The following is a 10,797-nucleotide window of genomic DNA, read 5'->3' as shown; positions in this document are numbered from 1 at the left end:
TAGGAAAAGTCAAGCACTTTTGATGCTTTCATCATTTAAAATAATGCACCAGCAGGACAGGCTGGCTCCTTGGGAGGTGCAAATCAGCACAGCTACCTGCAGTTTTAAAAGCAGTCAGGTGGCACAGGCTGATGAGCAGGCTCCACGTCACAGAAAGAGAAACACTCAGAAAGAGGGGACACAGCAGGCCATCTTGGGGTGGTTGGCACGGCAGCACTTGGGGAAAGCAGGTCACACCACAACCCCATGGCTCATAGCAGGGCTTTATGTTCATAACATGGCCCTCTCTGTGCTGGGAAATGGGAGGAAAAGGTCCCACATGCATCTGTGGGCAGCACCATGGCTGGGCATGCTGCCCCATGCAGCCACCAGGGAAAGCATTTGGGCTCAAACAAGAAATGTGAGAAGCAGCAGTGGCACTGTTTCACCTGGAAAGTTAAAGGCAAAGTCTAGTCCAGATGAAAGATTTGCTTTCTAAAAATTAGCCATTGAAAGAGAGGAAGTGGAGATTGACAGGTTTGAGAAAAGCTGTGGCCGGGATGAAAAAGCAGCTCACTTTGCTTCTGATTACACATGGGAGGAAAACACTGACAGACCCAGAAACTTGTGAGCAGGGTCTTTCAGGTGAAGTCCAATCTCCTGGCAAAATTTTATGAAACTTAAGCTATTCCCAAACTCTTTTCTCACACATACCCAGGGCCCTTAACTGCATAACTGAGCATCCTGGCTAGAGCTACCAGTGCCTATGTGAGCAGGATGCTGGCCCTGGCTGCATTTCCAGATTGTGGTACCTAAGAGATTTGCAGCAAGATGCCTTGGTGGCTTTGCAGAGGAAGATCAAGCCCAGCCACTCACCTGAGCTACAGACAGTGGGGTGGCATTGCAAGAGGTGCCAGGAGCCTGGACAGGGGGACCCCAAAACAGGCACAGAGGAAAGAGGTGATCACCCGTTTTGGAAGGTGATAGGGGAAATCATGCAGAGAATTACAGTGAGAATTACAGTGAGCCAGACAAGTCTTGGCTTGGAAGAAGCAAAGGCGTTAGATCTGAAAAAACAGTGGCTAGACTGAGCAGAAGAATAAATACTAAAAACAACAGCTGAAGGATATAGATCAACTGGAATAGCTGGAAGTGAAAAGGTACAAGAACATCAGATGTATTATAGTGCAGATCCTCTAGAAATACAACAAAGATTGATGAGACATTAATGGATTTTAAAAAAAAAATTAAAAAGTCCCCAAGAGATGATGGATACAAGAAAAGATGATGTAAGGAATTTTTTTTTGCTTTTCTATGCTAGTGTCCAGGTCTGTAAAATTCCACTCAATGCAAGGGAACATCTATTTCACAGATACAACTGGTTCAAGAGCATTAGCAAGCATGAAGTAAACCAAAGGGTGATAGAGGGTAGGACTTGTACTTTATCAGCCCAGTAATTCAGCAAACAAAGAAAAAACTGGTTTTCCACTACTAATTTTCATTTTAGTCAGTTAATACAGCTGAAAATACAGTCCTAGGATATGATAGAATGATTAAAAATAAGACAGGAAAGAAAGTCACTGATGTCTTATATCATACACTGCTTATCTAATGCCACTGATTAATAGCAAAACTGCTTGTTTACCCTCAAGGCATAGAAGCTTAAGATTCTTGCTATTTTGCTTCCTTTCCTCTTTCCAATTTTCCACTGATTTTCATGGTATTGAAGGCACTGTATCACATCTAAGGATCAGCCTATAGAGAGGCATTAAAAACGGATGAGGGAATTATTTCCTTTTTTACAGCGGGATGCTTTTATAGGAATTATCAAATCTTCTTCAGTATTCGTTTTTGCACCTGCATAGAATGGCTGATGAGGAATCAGAAAGAAATTCTCTGGGAGTAACTGTGGGCATCAAGGTATTCCATACAGAGCCCCATGGCAGCACAGCCAGCTGTTGCCTACTGTAATGGAAAGGGAGCTGTGCAAGACAGATATCCATCTACATGAGAATTGCCATCAATTTGATGCAGACAGTGTAGGAATAACAGAAGGCTTCTCCCTGCAAATATGATTGCTGCACTATTCACAGCAGAAAAAGCTGTGGCATGAGGGTTTGTCTTTTTTACTTCATTGCTGAGCAAGCCTGGGATAGAAAAGAAAAGATGACCTTGACATCTCTTACAAAGGCACATAAACAATAATAAGCCTCTTCTTGATGTCCATTGCCTTATTCATGCCTTTATAGTGCAGAATTGAGAAAGACTTCTTTACGTATAAAGATGAGTAAATACATCTGTTTCACAATCACAGCCATTAGGATAGAAAGAAAAGGATTAAAAAGTAGACTTTCCTGATATTTAATCTTAGGAGAATGGATGGCTCTTTTTCTGTCCACGTTGCATTATTCCATGAATTAGTCATGATGGTTCAATTATGTTCAAATATGTAAAGCACAACCTTCTAAGTAGACTAATTTACGAGCTTGCTTCATAGCCTCTGCTTCAATTTACCACTTAGTCCTAGATTAAAGGACAATTTACCTTGGTGAGGTGGCATGGAGGATGTGACAGCAGTAATATTTGACTCTCTCCTCCTGTGAGAGCAGGGTGCTCCTTTCGTGTGTCATGGGATCAGAAAACTTGACTGCTTTTTCCATAGCACAGGTCAAAAAGAACACAATTGTCTCCTGTGTTGTCAGAGAATGAGAGAGACATGGCAGGGGGTTAAAATTTGCAAGTTTTCATCTTCTGCAAAGCTGCTCTGAGTTTAACCCATTGTTGAACAGCAGCCCCAAGCATCAGTACCCTGTGGGGCTGTTACAATTCATGTGGTGGGCAGTTTGGTCACCTAGAGGTACCCACCTGAACCAGGTCATGGTTTTAGCAAAAGCACTGCAGGGTTTATGTTCAAAGGTAAACCCAAGGCTAAATGCACAGGCACTTGCAAGGACCAGGGAACTGTGGAGCCATAAAGTGCTCTTGTGCTGGAGCTTCCCCAGGATGTTTCAGTGCCTCAAAGCCCAGCTCAGGCTGCCACAGCCACAGAACCTTCCCTGCACTGCACCTTGTGCAGGGGGGGACTCCCATGCTCCTTTCCATCACAAAGCACCCGACTTGAAGGGGCCAGCAAAGTTGTGAAGAAGGTGGGAAATAATGCACTTAAAAAGACAGCAAAGGCATGTCTGGGACAGGAAAGAAGGAACACCCCAAGCTGAAATAAGCTGCAAACATTTCTATAAGTACCAATGAAGGAGGCTGTAAAACAGGATGCTTCTGGATGTATTTAACAGGATGCTGCTTCTGCACACATTTGAAATATGTTTTTGTTAATTGGCAAAAGCTCAGAAAATAATAATTTTTGAACTATCAATTAGTACCTTAAATCTTTTGATGAATGCAGTTCAATTTAGAACTTTATCTGCACCTGATTTAGTAAGAATCCACTTGGACTTACAAAGAAAAACACACATACATTTACAGATGAACCCAAACCATCAGGTAATTGAAATAAATATATTCATGACAACAAGATTCATCCCAAGTAAAGTCTAAAAAGAAGGTGGAAGTTTTTTCTACAATGATTGATGGAATAAGGTGGCTTGAAATGTGCTGGATCTTAGCTGTGCAAAGTCTTTAGCTTTTCAGGAAAGAAATACTTTAATCCAGCTAAAAATCTAGGCATTCACTAATAAGTAAAATGAAATTACTTGACCCATGTGACAGGGAAATCCAGATTGAAGGTTCATGATTATTTGCCCAGCATTTTACTGGATTGATGCCTGTCTTGCTGATAGTCAGGATTAGTACCTCTGCCAGAAAAAATCCTTCACGAATGGGAGGTCCTCAGGCTCTAGCTGCAGTGGAAAACCCCCTAAATAGGGCTACAATAGGATTTTAGATTTCTTAGCACCTTCCCATTCACAGACATTAATTTACAGCATCACAATTGTAAAAACTTGTTCCCCCTTAATCATCTGGGAGCTACCTAAAATCAGGATTTCTACCGTTCCCACAGGCACTACTTCTAAAAGCCTTCCTTTGATAGGTTTATGCAGGTTTCTACAGAAACATAAAATTCTTTTTCAGTCCATATGTAAGTCTTCCTTTTGGAGTAGGAAGCCAGATAGAAACTGATTAATAGATATTAACTATTTCAAAGACAAGTAATGAAAATGAAGCCAGGTGTCTGTACTGTGAATGCCCCAATAAATGAACTTTTAACCATTGATCAGAAAATAAGACACCTTCTGAGACCTTCCCTAAGGCAGAGGTCAGACTACAAGGAGCAACACAGAAATTCCAAGACTGAAGAGCAGTTTCTGACACAAACTGCGAAAGCAAGAGGATGATGGGGATGGACACGCCCCTCTGGGCTCTTTGGTTCCTTTGGGATATTTGATACTGCACTTCAGAACTAAGCAATAGATTGCCACAAAGGTGCAGAAGTACAGCCCAAGACAAATTAACAGATGTTCTCTCCTTTTTCTGAGTCCCTTGGGGCAGGCAACTTTGGATTTAACTGCTGAAAACACACTTAACCATGATCTGTTGCCAGATGTTTTAGAATTGAGTGGGATTCTCGGGAAAGGGTTCCCACGGAGGACAATCAGCACACAGCTTTGTGAGTGATGTGCCAGTCAGCAGGGTAGCAGCCTCCTCCTGGGATACACAAATTGAAGGTGGTGGGGCAGGAAGGAGGAGGCTTCTGCTAACTTCAATCAAGAACGTTGATTAAAAAGGGAAAAAAAACAAATCAACACAATAAGTAAAAGCATTGCTTCCTTTACATTGCAAAACACACGACAACAGCACAGAGGGGCGGTAAGAGGAACAAAAAAAATCATCTACAACTGGAAGTCAGGAGGCCAGCCAAAAACATGGTTTGTGTTTGCAGAGCTTCTTTAAATCCACGAGTCTTCCCATATTTTAAATCCGCAGGGATTTTCCCTTCCCAGGGAGCTAATTAAACTACACAGCATGTTTTGTTAGCTAACAAGGAGCTTAGATCCTTTATGGGACTATGAAAAACACCAAGAAAGTCAAGCCATCACAAGCAATCACTGCACACAGAGCACAGATGTTGCCAGTGCTGTGTAATGCCAAACACGCCAGCATTTCTCAAACACTTTTCAGGCTTTCAGAGTTGTCTTTTTTCCACTATTTCCCGGTTTCTATCCATTTCCACCTGATGCTGACTTTTTAATTTTCCACCCAGATGACCAGTTACAGACATAGCCAATATTGCTCCACACACGAGGGATGTTGCCACTTCAGGAGTAATTACGCAAAAACCAAGAGAAATAATTATGGATGTCATCTGCTTAAATGCAGGTAGAACCAGAGGAGGTGGGTCTGAAGTTTGGGAGTAAGAAAAATTCAGAGGGACTTCTGTCTGCCTCCTTCACTTGGAGAAAATGATGCAGTCTTGTTCCAGCAGCATCACGTGCCCGGTCCCTTGAGCTGGGCGAGCTCCCTGCAGACCATCACTCTCCAACGCCAGGAGATAACACTTAATTCACACTATTGTTTTCCTTGGCAATTTTGTCCCTCTGCATGGTCAGTGTTGCATTTCAAAATCTGCACCACTTGCTTTGCTGTGCATGACCTTGGATGTTTCATCACAAGCAGCCCACATCTTGGCCCTGAGCTCAGCGTCCAGACAAAGACCAGGATACAGGCAGTGCCCATGGGAAATCTGTGTGTTACAGAAGAGCAGCCTGAAATCTTTCCTCTATGTCCCTGCAGCCATGGGGCAGATCCTGCCCTCGTGAACCTCAGCCTGAACCGATGGCAGCAGTGGAGGCTTCACAGAGATGTTTAGATCAGACTATGCAGTCTGTATGGCTGAGATAAGGGTGAAGTGGGATTTTTAAGAAATCTAGTCTTTCCAAGGTGTAGTGAAGGACCAATATACATGGAACAGAAAAATAGCTGGTGGCTGAAAGAAGTCTTGGCTTAGGTTAATTTTGTTTCTCAGAAATCTTGTCTCTCATTTTGACCATTCTCTCTAATTAGAGATCAGAGGGCCTGGACATTAAGAGTGGTAGTAATTTTTCAAACACTGGGGAAGAGAAAGAAAGAAAACCAGCATGCAGAAGGAGTCTTTTCAATAATTTCATCTTTTCTTTTTCTAACCCTCAAGTTCCACATAGAAACTTCTTCTGAGAAAGAGATGTGCCTGCATTAAATGCGCTGAACTATGATCAGAGGTTTGTTTTTTCTCTATTGAGAATAAGGAAGTGCCTCACAAGCCATTCTAGACAGCATGTATTTTGAAATACTGGATACTGTAATTATTTCTATCCCATTTTAAGAATAACACATCAATAGTCAAGCAGCAAATACTCCCTCCACAGTAAACTGAAGGAAGAGCCAGATAGCTTGTTTAAAATTCAACACATCAGCCAGAAAAAAGTGCAGCCAGAGAAAAAACCTTGTGTGCATTTCTGCTGTCTTGAAAGAAGACAGAAGTCAGACACAGGCCACATCAGAGGTGACAGCAGTGACCCAGAGTGAATTCTGCCCAGCCAGCTTGCAGAATCCCACATCCTCACTGCCATGGCCCAGCCTGCCTGCACCTCATCCTGTACCCACAGTGCAGTTAAGGCAGCAAACAAATACATCATCAGCTTTCCTTTCTCCTGCCAATGAAGGGAATTCCCTGCTTCACATGGTGCTGGGAAATTCATTTATTGATACTTGTAAGTGTACAAGTACTGCAGCAGTGCTTAGAAAGAGAACTAACACCTCCACTTTTCCAGACCATGTCCAGAGCTGATTCTTTTTGTGTTACCCCATATTTAAATTCCATGGGAATGGGAAGCTTGACCATAGCTTTCCCTAATGCTGACAAAATGGCCTAGCTGAACTATGGACTTGAACATATGACAGTGATTCATTAATGACATCTAAAAACACTAACTGCACTCAAACCAGCATTTACTCTAGCCCTGCTTTGGCCAGCACTTCTAAACTAGACATGTCTGGGGAAGTGCACAGCTAACAGAGGCAGCAGGGGTGTCTTTGGATACAGATCTGGCCAGGCTTCTAACACTGAGTGATAATGATCTTCTGCTCTTCAGTACAGCAAGATGATTTCTACTTTCTGAACCTCTAGGCATCACTAAGGTCCTCATCCTTACATATGAATCACAACCTTATTCCCACATGAATGAAATATCTATATATATATATGTATACACACACACACAGACACACATATATATGTATATATTCACAGAGCAAGGAATCTGCAAGAACTCAGAAGAATAACCTTTCTGTTTTGCAGTTCTGAGATTCTTGAGAAGAATTTCCAAAGCATTTCACATCACAGCAAGTTGGTTGAACATGTACCAGAACTCATGATAAGAAGCTCAGGAAGAAATAAATTCAGATAAAAAGACAATGTGTCCCACCACTATGAAACCCAAAATTTAAAATGCCCAGAGGTTTCTGGCCAGCCCACAGGACATCCTTGCATCCCTAGTACTGTACATGTCCCTGTTAATGTTCATACTTCACACTGCAGATTTCTGAGCGCTTTGTGCTCACTGTTCACTGCAGCACTCCCTGTGATGATGCACTTTCCCTGACTGCTTTCACTCCAGCATAACATTTTAATTGAGAGCAAATGAACAAAACAATACTCCAGAATATCCTTATTTCCTCCAGGTAGTACTGAGAAGTCAATAGGTGCCCCAGCATATTCTTGCCTGTACTCCAATACAGCAGCATGATGCATGGGCTTTTGTAGCATGGGGATTGTAAATTGTAATTGGTTATTGATGGATTTGCTCATGATCAAAAAGTGCCATTGACTGCTAGGGGGTGGTTCTTCATCTTCAATGACCTAGCATATACTAGCCTTTTTCTGCTTCAGAAATACATCAAAATTCTGGCTTGTGTTAGGCAATGTAAGAATATACATATATGCCATTTGCCTTCTATTAAAACATGATGGCTTACAAATTCCTAAAGTCAAGATTCCTATTTCCTCAAGGCAATCTTCTCTTCATCCTGCCCTGCATCTTTCAAAAAACTGACATTTAGAAACAGATTATTTTCAAAATTTCCTTTCACAGATCATCTACAAGAGCTTGTTCTGATTTCACACAGGATCCCTATAGTGTATTTCAACTTCTGCTACCAATTTCCACACTTGCAATTTTTGTTTGTGAAATCACATTGGTAAAACCATGCACAAACAATGCTTGTGTGCCTCAAAACTGAGAGATGTATAAAAAAAATAAAAAAATCCAGCAAGTTAAACTTGTAAGAAACTCAGAGAGTGAAGAAGAGCAGCCTGAATTCCATCCTGACAGCTGCTGGTGGTGATAAACCCAGCAAGGAATTTTGCTATGTGAAGAAAAGATTGGATTTTATCAGCAGGGACCCGGGAGGGCCCTTTTGACAGGCAGACCAAGATGCTTTTTAAGGTGTGAATCTATTCAAGCAACTTTGGAGAGGCCTGAAAATTTGAAAACAAATATCTTCCTTTTATCTGGCAAATATCACAGTTTATCTTCCTTTTATCTTGTCTGAAAACTTACTCGTCTGTTAATGATACCCTAATTTTCCTTTAAAAATGCCTTGGCTGTTTGACTTCTATAGATTGATCACTACATAAGTCTGCTGCTGTAATCATTCTCTCTCCTCTGCATTTATAGCCTTGCATCCATTAGATTTGCATATATATATATTCAAATAGGCACTTGAATCTCTGAGTTTCTTGACAGAGCAATCTAATTTTTATAATTTATATATTTTATTATAATAGCAACATCTCATTCCCAGTAAATTACCAAGTTGTTTTCAGTGAGTGCAGCAACACAACACTATTTCTCTGAGAAAGCAGTAAGAATCCTCCCAATGTAACAAAACCCACTTGAGACAGCATCAATTTGCAGCATCTGGGAGAGGCAGGGGTCCAAAGTGAAACCCCAGTGAAGTGGTACACTGCCATCAATGATAAGCATTTCTCAGATCCATACATCATAGTCAATATCATCTTCATTATAGCAGAATAAATTGGCTCAAATAAGCACACAGAATTAGGTTTTGCTTCATCTAGGTCTGTCTTGGTTGAAAAGGCAGTAGCTTGCCCTCCTGGGTCACTAAGCTGTGGAAATCATCAAATATCTCTTGTGCCCAAGGACAGAGAGGCTGTTGCTCCTCTGCCCCTGCACTCAGCCCACCCAGGATACAGTCAGGAGTGACAACATGCCCCAGGCATTGGCATTTTTAGTTCACTCTACCATAACATCTCCTTTTGGTCAGCACTGTTCTCACAGAAGATGCTGCCCCTCAAAAAAGGTTCTGGGAGCCAGTGGAGCTCCTGGCCCCAAGATGATGCTTCCACATCCACTTTTCCAGATGCCTCTATGGCCACGGTCAGATACTGATAATATTGTGTTTCCAAATGAAATTTTTGCTCTACCTGGTTTGCATTCTCACCCCTGGTAACTCAGCAGGGAAATGTCTTAATCATGGTTTTAGGAATTGAATTTTAATAAAAACAGGAATTAGGTCCTACTTGGAAATCTCTAGCAGGAGGAACAGATGTTTGCATCACAAAGGTGAGATACAAAACCTGCAAGTAAATGTGGGTAAAAGACAAATCTGGGAATTAGAAGACCAAAGTTGAAGACCTTCATTAATGTTCTGGAATTCACAGTTTAACACCCTTCAGGCTCAGTTCCCTATAGCAAAACAAGAATTAAGCTAGATTTTTCCTGGAGCAAATTTTACTGATATTTTTCTATAGAAATACAAAATATATGAGCAGCAGTATTCTGGTAATTTTAAATGCCACACACTGAAAATTATTTCAGCATAACTTAACAGGATAAAGATTCGAGTCTTAGGCAAACCCCAGAAGGACTGTGAGTTTTGCGGGTCAAAAATGAAGGCCTGTAACATCTTTTTCATATTCATAAAGGCATGAGGTTTAGACAAAACTCTTCAAATTCCTATAAAGCCAAGAAAACAAACAGTCTGGTGTTCTGGGGAAACAGGAATACGTTTCAGGCTGGAAGCAGCTGGTGTAATCAGGATTTCTCTCTGTCACTCAGACAGAACCCTAGCATCCTTTTTGCAAGGAAAAGGAGGGATTAAGAACTCTAGCCCAAAGTAAAGGTTTAGATTAAACAATCTAGATTAGCAGCCTTCCCTATGCCCTACAGGGCAGTTCCCATTAGCTCACAAGTGCATGATATTTTAAAGTAAGATCATTCAGGCTGAAAGGACACCTCAGGATATCCCAAGTTCAACCCCTTGCTCAAAAAGGAGCTCAGACTAGGTTTCTTAGGACTTTGTCCATTTGGTCTTGATAGATAGTTTGATCTCTCTCTTCAATGGCTAGAGCAAGTTAATACAGATTTTGACAAGAGTCCTGCAGTCATAGCAAGCAGCCACAAACCAGAAGGCAGGTTATTAAGGGAAAAGCATGGCTGTGTAGTGACACTGTAAATGAGCACTTGCTAGCAAATTGCCTCAGCAGCAGGCCAATGCAGTAAAAGCAAAAACAAAAACCAAAATCCAATCTGCACTCCACACAAGGGATTCATAGTTTAATCAAAAGGGTTTTGTCTTGTTTAAATAACCTATCTTTCAAATCCACTCATTTGCATCTTCATGGCAATGTAGTTCACCTGATCTCAATCTCACTCAAGGGTGACTTAACAAATAAAATAATAAAAGTCTCTGATCAGAGAAGCACCAAAAAAACTGAGCCAGTGACTATGTACTTGATAAAATTTAAAGCATCAGGCTAAATTTCCCTTTGTTACGCTACCACAGGAGCCAAGTTTAGCAGCA

Source organism: Parus major, chromosome 2, assembly GCF_001522545.3.
Source record: "Parus major isolate Abel chromosome 2, Parus_major1.1, whole genome shotgun sequence".
NCBI lineage: Eukaryota > Metazoa > Chordata > Aves > Passeriformes > Paridae > Parus > Parus major.
The sequence above is the reverse complement of the archived record's forward strand: the minus strand, read 5'-3'. Positions refer to the sequence as shown.